Genomic DNA, 14128 nt, shown 5'->3' on the forward strand with positions numbered 1-14128 from the left:
GGGGATGAAATGGAGCAATGGGACAATTAAGAAGGCTTTAAAAATTCGCTTTGCGTGCGGACCAACGGGTTACAAAACTCTGCAGGAATTGCAGATTCCCCTTCCAGGAATAAGGACACTGCAAAGAAGGATGCAATGTGTTAAGTTTGAGCCTGGTGTGTAACAGCTAACATCACTGCCCCTCCACCCGTAACATCACTGCCCCTCCACCCGTAACATCACTGCCCCTCCACCTGCCAACATCAATGCCCTCCACCTGTCAGCACCCAGCCAGAGGAGCGCAAACAACAAAAACAAGCAAGGTGTCCCGTCATGTACCTGGAAGTTTGGGTTGGCAAAATGGAGTAAGAGAGGGACTTGAAAAACCTTGGTGGCTCTCTACTCATGTTGTTACAGTTGTCTTGGTTACAGCTCTCAAGTTCTTTTTTTTGCCATTTCCACATCTTTAGAAAATATGAAATAATTGAAGTGAAATCAACCTCTTCTCTGGAGAACAAACTTTGATTTCTCTGTCTTGTGAGTTTGCAGTCTTGCAGTTTTGCTCCTCCACCTGTAACATCACTGCCCCTCCACCTGCCATACAGTAGGTTACTAACAAGATTACTTATATAATACAGTGATAGAATACATGTTTAGTATGCTTACTTATATAAAACAGTAGTATTAAACTTACCTTGTGTTTTCACTCTCACTTAAGTCCCTCTCCCTTTGCCATCAATCCAAAATCAGCTGAGCTGCAACATTATACAGACAGGTAATCATCAACATAATCACAAGGACACAATATGGCTCTGCTAAAAACACTCACTCCAAAGTTATATTTATCTAATATTTAACTCCCTCCACCCCCGCATACAGTCCCGTTTAGAAGCCGCCCCTCTTCTCTAATTCAACAACGTTGGACGAAATGACATTAAGAGAACGGAATTTACAATTAAAAGGCTGTTCAACGTGTGTTGCTAAATTGATCCGTTATCCTAGCTTTATCTGTTATCTGTAAACGTTCCCTAAATCTACTAATTTAGGGATAATCCACTGACATCCTTTAATACACATGTTAATTTGAATTAGATGTACTGATAATATCCGCAATATAAATCTTTAAACTTCTTCTTACCTTTAAAAGTCCGTCACGAACGGTCTATTATGCTGCAACTCTATAGCTCTGCTAGCCTTGGCGCTAACTTCCAAGGAACGATTGAGAGGCTCCACGATCCGCCATTGCTATAAAAAAGTGGTCCATTGGAGTGAACGGAGATGACGTAACTCTCAGTCTATACGGCGCTGGGATGTCCCATTGTCTGATCCTGTGATTGTGCCGGTGTCTTCAGATAAAGCGCTGTCCGAGGAGAAGCCAGAAATTGTGGCTCCCCCTCGTGAGGATGTCGCGAGACCAGCGCGACACGCCGGCTCAGACAAGCCTCCCGACTTTCCGACTCTCCCGGTAACCCAAGAGTGTCAGGTAGTTTATCGGATCCTAGTGTTGGTGTTAGCTCTGCAACACTTCAAGATTTATGTTGGACCCAGCCTTTGGCCAATTGTGATGTTTACAAGTTACGATCCATTCATATTCTGCCCCAGCGTGTCCAAGCACAAGCAGCGTCTCATGCAATGGGCTCTGATTGTGCGACACTACGATATTAGACACCCGTCATTAAAGGGCGCAGAGAATGTGTTGGCCGATGCTCTGTCCAGGTTGAGTTTGTGATGTTAATGTGTGTTATTAGGAGTTTGTTAGTGTGTTTGGTTCACAAAGCTGTGGGTTTGTGTCTTAAGGGTGGGAGTGTTACGGCTACTGCCTTCCTGGTCGTCTGAGTGTTTTCAGCTGTGTGTGTTCTATGTAAATGAGCTGTGCGGTTGCCCTCTCGGCATTGGCTGCCATCTCCTGGTCCGCCCCTGAAGATTGCGATTGGAGCACGCCGGGCCCGACGCACTCCAATCGCAGCGCACAGCCGGCGCACACCTGCTGGAGATTATTACAAAGCTTGGGGACAATCATCATTCTGGAGGCTCTGTGTGTGGACAGATGCCTCTCGCTACTTGCTCTTGTTCTGGGGTTAAACTTGTGTGATTAGTAGTGTGTAGAGTAGCTTAGTTAGTGTTTAGAGTAGTTTAGGATTCTGTGACGGTTGCCTTTAGTTTAGCTGTGTTTTTGTATAGATTATTTGTGTTAGTTGTACCACTTTTAAAGTGAGGTTTTGTTTCGTTCTTTATTTAGTATATTAGTATTTATTTTCCCTGTATGTCTTTAGACTCATCTTTTAGAGTCCTCCCTTAGTTTGGTTGCCCATTTAAACTTGCGCCTTTGTGGCCTCTATTTGTTTGTTATTTAAACCGTTGTTTTTGGCTCTTTTGTTTGTTTCAGGCTGTTTGCCTGCCATTTTGTTCACCTGTTGTGCATTAAAACCACTTATAATTATACCAATACCAATCTGGTTGTGTTGCTTCCCTTTGATTCCCCTAGCTCAGAAGGGAACGTAATAAGTACTCAGATCTTGTACTTGAGTAAAAGGAGAAGTACTCAGATCTTGTACTTGAGTAAAAGTAAAAGTACTCAGATCTTGTACTTGAGTAAAAGTAGAAGTACCAGAGTGTAGGAATACTCTTTTACAGTGAAAGTCCTGCATTCAAAATGTTCCTCAAGTAAAAGTAGAAAAGTATTATCATCAAAATATAGTGAAAGTAGCGACAGTAAAAGTAGTCATTGTGCAGATTGGTCCATTTGAGAATAATATATATGATATGTTTTATAATGATTGATCATGAAAGTGTTCTCAAAGCTGGTAAAGGTGCAGTTACTTTGAATGACTTTGTATACTGCAGGGCAGCTTGTGGATTTACTCCAGGTGGAACTAAAGTCTGATTTAACACTTGATTATATTTCACATCATTCATCCACATCTGTAAAGTAACTAAAGGTATTAACTACATGGAGTGGAGTAAAAGTACACCATGTACCTCTGAACTGTAGTGGAGTAGAAGAACAAAGTAGCAAAACATTGAAATACTTAAATAAAGTACAAGTATCTCAAAATTGTGCCCAAATATAGTACTTGTTGAGTTTATGAACTTAGTTACTTTACACCATGTGGCTATAAAGATAAAAAGACTTAAGCCTTGCACAGAGGCATGAAAATACATTTTCAAAATGCTCAACAGTGCTGCCAAAATTATAAACTGACTGCTACACAATTTAAAATAAATGCTTGTATATATTTCTATTAGATGTGACTCTTTGGCGTTTCTGTTATTATTAACACTGCTGCTTTAGTTGTTCTGACTGCTGAAATCCTCTGTTTCCTCATTTTAAAGCCGATATTCCGTGGGGTGGGGGAGCCGGGGGCTCGGATCCTTGTCACCTTTTTCATACCTGATGAGTTTGCATCCCTGTATGTTAAAAAGCCCCAGTCACCTTAATTCATGTAATAAAAACATCTCAGGTCAGTAACACTCAAAGCTAAATGTGCAATACCATGTTCAGCTATGTTACTATTTATAATGTTATTGTTGTTACATCAGAAGATGTACATATTGGAATGATTTCTTAACTTACAGTAGGCTATTTTTTACAATGTGTGTTGGAAGGATTTATGAAATTACTATGAATATTGTCATTGTTGAAGGCTTTTAGAGAAGGGTGAACTATAAGCCTGAATTACATAACATTTTATACCTAAAAACATAAAAGCCACAATAAATAAATCACAATTATTGTAGTTATTTTTACCTCCCGTATTGCTTTCAACCCACCAGCTTTTATGGTGTTGTTACGTCACTAACTGTAAGCTTGCCACATACAGTCTATGGTCACTCAGAGTAACCTACTGTTAATTTAGCTGCTGGAGAAGAAAGATCAGGGGGGGAGGGGGGGGGGGGGGGAGTGAGCTGTGGTTGATGGGCCATTAGTTGTGTAAATACACAGCTGAGAGCTTCCGTTTCATTCCGACGGTAACAACGGATTATTTTTCTTAGCGGATGCATGTCAATTTAAATCAATACATACAACTATTTTTTAAATCAATAAAAACATTTTCTAAATCCATAAAAGCATTTCAATTAATACTGGGAGTCATGTCGTTACTTTGTTGAGAATGTGGCCGTGTAATAAGCGGGATAATTTGCGGCGACTTGTTCCTTATGGGGAAAATAACACCCTTCATCCAGATGAGGATCCCTCCGCTACACTTTGGGATCCTGATCTGCCGACGAGGCTCCATTAAGATATACATATTTTTAGTGAATTACTGAGTTTAGGCACGTTAATAACGTTTTAATGAAGTTGAATACAGTATATTCATATGTGTCAGTGATTTCATGTCAATTCGGCGAACATAAACATAAATGATCGTGGTGAAGATGATGATTAAATTAGGATTAAAAATCGAGAGCCAGGCTGCATTTCCTCCCGTTCGTTTTTTTCGAATAACAAAATTATTTTGTTAAATAACAACATGGTGATGTTTTGTAAATGATTACATGTCTCTTATTTAGCACAGTAGTATGATATCCGTGACACATGGATCTTAACAAAGTTCCGCTGTACATCCAGCGTACTGTATCTGACTTTATTTCAGATGAGCTCCAGTGTGGAACCCCACTGCACCCCCTGGTGGATCAATGATCCATTGCAGCTGGCTTCATTATAATTACATTTATCTATCACGGGGGCGGTCTCAAGTCAAGCTGGAGGCTTTCCCTTGAGCGAGGGCAGATCACGTACCAATCACGGCCCTCGCGTTTCAAACTGTCTGAAATGAATCGCTACATCTGTATGTAGAGCTCTGAAAAAATTAAGACCTCTGTAAAATTATCAGTTTCTCTCGATTTACTATTGGTAAAAACTGGATTAAAATTTGTGTTTTATTCTATAAATTAATGACCGACAACATTTATACCAAACTCCAAATGTTCTCATTTCGAGCATTTATATACAAAAAATATCAAATGTTCAAAGTAAACAAAAAAGGTGGAGTGTTTTCAGACCTCGAATAGTGCAAAGAAAACAATTTAAAATTCCTTTTTCAACAACACAATACTAATGTTTTAACATAGGAAGGGCTCAGGAATCAATAATTGGTGGAATAACCCAGGTTTTCAATCACAGCTTTCATGCGTCTTGGCTGCTCTGCACCACCTTTCACATTGCTGTTGGGTCACTTATTAAGCCACTCCTGGCACAAAAAAATCAAGCAGCTTGGCTTTGTGTGATGGCTTGTGACCATTAATATTCCTCTGGATCACATCTGGATTGACCTGGCTGTGGGGCATGGAGCATTGTCCTGCTGGATAAACCCACCCTCAGCTCAATTCAGGTGTGAATGGAGGAAGACCAGATCAAGACCCTGTCATGGAACAGTTGGAACCCCACTGAAAACCTCTGGATGTGATCCAGAGGAAGATGGACAGTCACAAGCCATCAAACAAAGCCGAGCTGCTTGAGTTTGTGTGTCAGGAGAGACATAAAGTCACCCAGCAACAATATGACAGACTGGTGGCGAGCAACCAAGACGCATTGAAAGCCTTTATTGAAAGATCTGGGTTATTCCACCAAATATTGATTTCTGAACCCTCCCTAAGTTCAAACATTAGTATTGTGTTGTTTAATAATGAAAAACTTGTTTTCTTTTTATTATTTGAGGTTTGAAAACACAGCATTTTCTCTGTTATTCTGACCAGTTGTAATTTTCTGCAAATAAATGCTCTAAATGACTTCTTTGTTTTCTTTGGAGTTTGGGAGAGATGTTGTCAGTAGTTTATAGAATAAAACACAAATGGAAATGCCAACAAGCTTAATAGGTCAAACAGTGCAAACATGCAACAACAACAAAAAGCAATATGGAAGCCTAAATACTTGCCATATGTAACAGTAGCCAACTTTTCAGAACCCCGTTTCACAATGTAAGCTGATTTTTCCAAGTCAGAATTTTGGGTGCCAGCTCAACTTTACCAAGTTTTAACATCACCTGCTTAGCAAAGTGGAAAGTGTTTTTCATGCACTTTGGGTACTCCAGCTGCAGGGCATAAATGAGTCCAAACAGGACACAGAAGGCCTGAGGCAGTTTAGCCGGTCCATCCATCACCACATTCCCCTCCAAGACGATTGCCACACTGGATGGGTTGAGCTGAGGATTTTCTCCGGCACAGAGGATTCCCAGTGGAGTTTGTCTTTACACCTCCTTATCAGCCACATCCTAACAGAGAAATAAAGAGATTGACAGATAATTCGACATCGTCCACGAAAAAGTAGCGTCAGTAGTAATATTCATCCCGCTTTCGTCTCATTAGTATGCATAAAAAGTGACAGGTCACACCTCCCCCCATTATGCAAATGAGCTAAGTCCCGCCTCCCCTTTGATCGAGGTGTGAGATCTCAAGTAGGTGTGATATCCCAATTAGGTGTGAGATCCGTCGATAGGAGGGGGTTGATGTGTATTCACAGGTGTGAAAAGCCCCCACTGTTGCGCCTTATGGTGTATAACAAAAACAAATTCAATCACATTAGTATGCATACAAAGTGACAGGTGGGCCCGCCCCCAAGCGTGTGTGTGTGTGTGTGTGTGTGTGTGTGTGTGTGTGTGTGTGTGTGTGTGTGTGTGTGTGTGTGTGTGTGTGTGTGTGTGTGTGTGTGTGTGTGTGTGTGTGTGTGTGTGTGTGTGTGTGTGTGTGTGAGTGTGTGGGGGGGGGGGACCTTCACTCCTGAGCTATAGGTGCCTGTCTTAACACCCCATGGCCCTGCAGTCGGCCAGAGGCTGTAAAAGTCCTGGAAAGCAGGCATGCACCTCGTTTGAGAGATGACTGTGTGAGTATTAGAGAGCCTGAGGAGACACATTTTTACCGCCCATGCTTGACTGTTTATCTGTGCACTTTCAACTGTATACAATACAACACAAAAATGCCCAGTTCTGCTAAGAAATAAGTTCAGAAAGCTCTGAAAGCTCTAACAAAAGTAACTCTTCAGGTATTTCAGACAGAGTATGCGGATTCGGTCTGATCAGAACAAAGAAAGAACCTTTTGCCTTCCTAGTCAAGAGTGTTGATTAAGTTAGTCTGCACAGACTCCCTTACTGTCACACTTTCCTCTTACTATGGCTGCAGGCCTTTTGGTGTGTGTGTGTGTGTGTGTGTGTGTGTGTGTGTGTGTGTGTGTGTGTGTGTGTGTGTGTGTGTGTGTGTGTGTGTGTGTGTGTGTGTGTGTGTGTGTGTGTGTGTGTGTGTGTGTGTGTGTGTGTGTGTGTGTGTGAGAGAGAGAGAGCGAGAAAACACAGTGTCTGTAAAGGTGGGGGAGACTGTCTTCCTGCCATCTCTCTCTGTTTCTGCTGATGTGTAAAATATACAAAATAACGTTTTACATACTTACTCTCTTGTTAAAAGGTGATGAAGTTTGCAGCGTAAGCCAGCCATCAGTGTTCTAGTTTTAAGGTTTTGCATACCTCAAAGTGTGTCTCAAAGTATCTTGGCAAGAGAAAAAAGCCAAAATCCGCCTAGGCCATTAAAAAGAAACCGAATTCCACATTTTACAAATGAACAGACACAAATGCAGACTTGACTACTTGGCAGTTGATTAAAGCAGATTTGTCCTTTTTCATCTCTCAAAGGTTTGGGTCCTGTTCAACACTGGGTACAGAAATATATTCAATATACAGTCATTTGTACGTAAAGATTTTTTAAGTTGTAAGCACTTAGAAATATACATTTGATTGCATTTAAAGTGGCTGTAGACAACTTATCATAATGAAGTAGTTGATTGCACAAATTTGTAATGGATGTAGAATAAATACGACATTAGCATTTTAATTGGCTCCCTATAAGACTCGCTTTCTCTATGAAATTATGTCTGGCTCTGAGTAGTGTTCTCCCTTTCACAATAAAAGCCCAAACACAATACTTTCTGAATCACTGCTGGAAGTAATGTGCTAAAATGCAAATACAAATAGCTTACAGTAGCTCCCAATTAGTTGAACAATTGGAAAACCGCAAGGACTGTGGAAACACCTACTGGCAAAGGATTGTGGATGCAAATTATGCAAAGAGGAATAAAAAACATTCTATCTAAAGCTATATAACACAATCTACGTATTGACAGTATGAGTACAACAAAAACAGTATGCATGTTGATGCAAACGACGATGTTCAGTAAACGATCAATCACAATCGAAGGATCCAATGTATTTTTAAATGGAGCAGAAATAGAACTAGTCTCCCAGTTCAAGTATCTTGAACAGGGAGTGTCATATTGGACTCGCACTTGACTTTTTAAGAAACATATCCAGAAAGTATCCAATACCATTAAATTTAACTTGCAACATTTTAAACAAATTAGACCCTTTCTTAACTGTCAATGCTGCAAAGTCATACCTCCACTGTATGATTCTATCCCACATTGAATACTGTTTTACAAACTGGTCGTTTGCTTGTGCCACACACACCTGAAACCCATAGAACAGCTGTTCAAGAGAGCTATCCAGGTGTTTGACAGAAAGCCACAGTCATACCACCACTGTACCATCCTTGAAAATCACAATTTCTTGAGTTTTTGACAATTTTATGTCTTTTAAAAGTATGTGTTTTTAAAAAAATAATATTTACATGGGCTGGCCCCCCTCCCCTTGGGGGAATTCATCCACAGAAAACACACTCGGTCAGAAACCAGAGGAGACTGTGAAGTCCACCACAGACGGACCACCTTTGGACAAAATGTCCTCTCCATTAAAGGCAGCTCATTGTGGAATAGCCCCCCCCAACTGAGATACGGGATTGTCCCACTCTCAATAGTTTTAAAGGTCAACTTAAAGAATGGTTGAGCAACAAACAGACGTGTAATCACCGCTAAATAAATGCACTTTAACACAGGGGTATCTCCTCTTGCACTTTATGTAGCGCTTTTTATCTTATCTTGCACTTTATATATCATAGCTGCTACATTGTACTGCCATGTGGTCAATGCTTGTATGCTGCTCATGCTCTTTCTGCATATCATGTATTTATTTTTGCTGTATATATATAAATGTCATGTTCTTATATGCTGTATGTGACGGGACTACAGATGGAAATTAGCTCAAAGCTAAAATCCGGCTCATTTACACTTGTAAGTATTATTTTTGTTTTAAAGTGTTCATCAATGTGCACTACGGTAGCCCTGAAGAAAATTAAACATTAAAATATGTTATCGATGTCCCCATTCCCAGTTTGTTTTGGGAATAATTGCGATGTTTACTATGTTTTGGTAGCTCTTAACAAAACAGAATTTTTGTAAAAGATTGCGACTCTAAAAAGCAAGTTTGTGATTTTAACACTGTTTCGATGAAACAATGCAGTCTTGATAACTTGACTTGACTAACATTCCTTTTCTAAATATATGTTTTTAGATGCTTTACTTTGATTTATTTCATGTTATTTTAACACAACATTACTTTTTTCATATTTTTCAACATACTGTGATATTCTGTTTTTGTCTTTCTCTCCTTTTTCCATTATATTTTTGAAAAACTACATAGTGGTTTTTAGCAAAATTCAACATGCAACTAATACATTATACAATATTACGACTTTTTGCGATATTTTCAACACAATATACTTGTACCTTTTTTGTGGTTGTAGGGCTTCAAGATATTTTGCATGTCATGCATAAACACGGTGTCATCTTTTCCTTGAAACTGACGTGCTGTCCGTTTTACAAAACAAGTTATTTTTCTGCTTCTTCATCCTCTGAATTTTCCTCCCCCGTCCCTCTTCCTTCAGCCAGCACAACAAGAATCAAGGTGGATCTGTGAAATGAAACACCTCTTCCCAAAGCTTGACTCCCCTATTGAGAGCATGCGTCTAGGGCAGTAGGGTCTAAACCAATTGGCCAGATATACTAACATGCAGAACGTACGGTATGTTTGAAGACTAACCATTTATCCAGTTCAAGCTGTCTTTAAGATGTGACATTGCGCTCTGACTATTTCCCGTAAAATGGTGACAAACTATTACTTGTTCGTAAATTTGACCTCTTGCAGCATGGTTGAAAATGATAGATGAAAAATAACTTTTAAAAAAAAGACTCAAACAGTGAGGGACATTATACTGGTGAAAAAACTCTCAATTCTACAGATGACTCCCCCCCCCCACCCCCCCATTCAACGCAATAAGTCCCTCCCTCCACTCAGCAAAGCATCTAAAACTAAGGACCCCCACTAAGACGACTGTTTGAAAACTAGCCATGGATCTGAGAAAAACAAAGTCTGATGTAACCTACCCTTATTATCACCAGGATAACGGATATGGGCTTAATGAATGGATGTTACAAAGTAGGGGAGAGGATGTTCCCGAAGAAGAGCTCTCCTCTATATCATATCCATGTAAGGTCTTTAGGACAAAAGAGGACTATGATAACATGACATATGAAGAACACCAGTCTGGTTTCAAGGCAGGTCACTCAACAGAAACTGCTCTCCTTGCTGTCTCTGATGAACTGCACACTGCTAAAGCAGCCTCCCTCTCCTCTGTCATCATCCTCCTGGACCTGTCTGCTGCATTCGACACAGTGAACCATCGGATCCTCCTTCGCACTCTCCAAGAACTTGGAGTTTCAGGCACTGCACTTTCCCTCCTCACCTCATACCTCAACGACCGCACCTACAGGGTTACTTGGAGAGGGTCCGAGTCCGACCCTTGTCAATTAACTACAGGGGTCCCTCAGGGCTCGGTTCTTGGTCCCCTCCTCTTCTCCCTGTACACAAACTCGCTCGGGTCTGTCATTAGCCCGCATGGTTTTTCATACCACTGCTACGCTGACGACACCCAACTAATTCTGTCCTTTCCCCGCTCAGAGACCCAGGTCGTCGCACGCATCTCTGCTTGCCTAGCAGACATCTCTCCTCAAATAAGCAGCATCTGGCTGCATTTCAATGATATTGGAGAAAGCAAAGCTGAGTGCAGGATTTGTAAAATGAAAATAACCTTCAGAGCAGGGTTTTTTTTTTGGTAACCACTCAGGATTTATTGTCAGTGGTGGGAGAAGTTCAGATCTTGTACTTGAGTGTAGGAATACTCGGTTACAATAAAAAGTCCTGCATTCAAAATGTTACTCAAGTAAAAGTACAAAAGTATTAGCATCAAAATATACTTAAAGTACCACCTGCAGAGGGATCTAGATTCAGGTGTTATTTTCCCCATCGAGACCGCCTCGCTGCACATTATCCCTTGCATAAAGATAGATTGTGGGTCCCTTTATAACATGTTGTACACAGTGGAAATAAACATTCCGGTCACCTTAACATCAGGGATCTTATACATTAAACTCCTTCTGAATCAAACCGTCACGGTAGCCTTACCTTACTGATCCCTCTTAAAAAAACACGTTACTTTACCAGCAGAGAAAAAATTGATTATTAAATTATTAATGTGACTAATAAAGAGCAGTTTGATTATTAAGTATTATTCTGTTGATTGATGTCATTATATTTGGTGAAAAGCACATAATGACTTGTTTAAGACTCGTTTTGTCAAAGTTTAGGACTTGGACTTGACTTGAATTTGCCCGTCCTGACTTGAGACTTGACTTGAACTTGCCCATCCTGACTTGAGACTTGACTTGGACTTTTGTGCAAAGACTTGAGACTTGACTCGGACTTGAGCGCAAAGACTTGAGACTTGACTCAGACTTGCAAAACAAGGACTTGGTCCCACCTCTGATGGACACTACGCCACACGCCCCCATACACATTTATTCACTGGTGTCTCTAACCTGCAAGTTGCTCTTTAACTAACACATGTCAGTATTATATGCTTACATTTGGTAGTCAGCAAGTAGAATATGCTTACATTTGATAGTAATGCAATCAAACTTAAATAATGTCAGTAATTTGTCATTCATTATTTAATTAGATATGAACTCCGGGCTAACAGTGTAGACTGTATATATAAATGGACGTAGGATCCGTGACGTCACCCATAGGATTCTGCAGAGTTGCCGAGAACATGGATGTATAATAAGAACTGGATACAGCGTGGGATGCGGGGCCTCATTCATTCTTATGAGAGTTGCTCATTGGCGCATGATGATAAAATGGCCCAACCTTTGAGAGAGCGAAACGTCACAGATTACCCGGCATGCCTGAGAAGTACCCGTATGTGCGCTCATAGCGCATGCGCAACTTTAACCAAAATGCTTGTTCACATCAAGCACGTCAATTTGTTCATGACAGCATGGTAATGATTTGTTATTATGATGGATTTGATATTAACGAGGCGGCAGTTAGCAGCTAGCGGCTAGCTAGTAATTATGCTAATGTGTCATCAATTGTTATGTGATATCGAAGCAACAGAGCTTCATTTAGCATGAAAGAATTATTGCATTGTAATATATATATATATATATATATATACAGTAAAATAAGCTTCTTAGTGTAATAAGAAGCTTGTCTAACGTCGGTATATTAACTTTATTTAATACAACATTTACGGCACAATATTTAATCAGACAGCCCATGTAGTATAATAATGAATTACAGCAAACATGTGCAATATATCCATTATTACAGCTCCGTGGGATGGCAGTAAGACGATATGGGTCCGTTCTTATTGTGCATCCATGGGTAAAGATAAATGCAACTCACATTGGTTTCTCATACAGCATCTCTGTAAACTACGTGTATTGTATTCACTGAATTTCCCTCTCTGCCTTTAACGGCTCGTTGTAGCTCCAGCCTCCACCCTCCCTGTGAGCACAGTGTGCTCTGATTGGTCGGGACCATGCTGAACACACGTAAAATGAATGTGCCGGGCGGCGCGGGCCCGTGGGATAGATGCGCGTTAATAATGCAGAGGGAAATAACTCAGAATAACGTTATTAGCACATTTTTACCACTTGAGGAACGCATTTTTTTAATAAGGGCTATACAAGTGTTCATACTGGGTAGTTTATTTAGTTTAAAAAAAATTATCCAACGATTTACAGACCCCATTTAAGTCAATGGGAAAAAGTGTTTCCGGGCCTGGCAACCAAACGGAAGTGTAGTACCGTCGTTTGGCCACCACGAATATTTTCATCTGAGTCCGGCGCACTTCCTGGGGGCTTGGCCGAGAAGCCCTTAGTAGGCGGAGTCGGCCACTAACGGCTCGACAGTGACGTCAGAGTTCAACTCCCACCTGCTCCAAATAAGGATAAAGAGGCGGAGCCGAGGCGGAGCCGAGGCGGGACCTCCTGCCACCGAGCTGGAAGTTCCAGAGTTAGCTGAAGCTACCAAGCTAAGCTAACATGCTCCCCATCTGCACACTGCCATCACATTTTACGTTTCTAAGGTATGCGGACATGCAACTATTCAGCAAAACTAAAAATAATAATCTAAGTTATTGAGTTTTTAGCATAATACTTCAGAATCTTAAAATCCCTTAACGTTTGAATGCAATTGTGCTAAATTCAACACTGGAATCAAGCAAATATTAATATGTTTGCATGACATTAGTTATTTATATTTTGATATCACTTAATTATACGTTTAATACATTTAAGTCAAGCTAAGTTACATGTGATGGTAGCTAGTTAGTGCTCTTACCTGTGAGGCCTCCTCCAAACAGCATAATAACCAGACTGTATCATTAAAACTAACTACCAGTTCTAGATCCTTGACTTTAGACAAACAATTCAAAAGGCAAAATGTATTTAAAGACCAATCTTTATTTAAATGTGCCTCTTAACCTGAGATATAATTTATACAGTAATAGTATTGACAATCTAAAAAAACTGAGCAACTCAACAGTCAACTTTAAATTTCTTATTGTCTAAAGCATCATTTTCCCCCTCTCATATTCAGTGTGGACGGATTGAGACAGCGTGGTGTCCAGAGAGCTGCAGAGACTTCAGGGAGAAAACTCTGTGTGATGGACGTCCTGTCTGTTGGTTTGGAGAGGACTGAGGGTCTTTCATCAGCGAGGAGGACCTGGTCTGATGGAGGAGCCCATGCTGGGCAAAGCTGATACCAACTGCACAGGCCTAGTCTGTCACTTTATTTGACTAAATGTGTTTACTACTTTTAATAGGTTTACACCTTCTGTCCATATGTGCTTTTTATTTAAAACATGTTTGATTAACTTTTAGTTCACATTTCAATAAATTGTATTTGTATTTGCACTCCTTTCGTCCATT

At 40.4% G+C, this 14128-nt stretch overlaps 1 protein-coding gene across 8 annotated transcripts in view; it reads right to left on the bottom strand.

Moving 5' to 3' along the window:
* Window positions 1-14128, bottom strand: part of LOC307014197 (uncharacterized protein) — a 107687-nt gene that overhangs the window by 1368 nt on the left and 92191 nt on the right. The window lies entirely within an intron of this gene.

The sequence above is a fragment of the Notothenia rossii genome (assembly GCF_949606895.1).
Source record: "Notothenia rossii genome assembly, chromosome: 8".
NCBI lineage: Eukaryota > Metazoa > Chordata > Actinopteri > Perciformes > Nototheniidae > Notothenia > Notothenia rossii.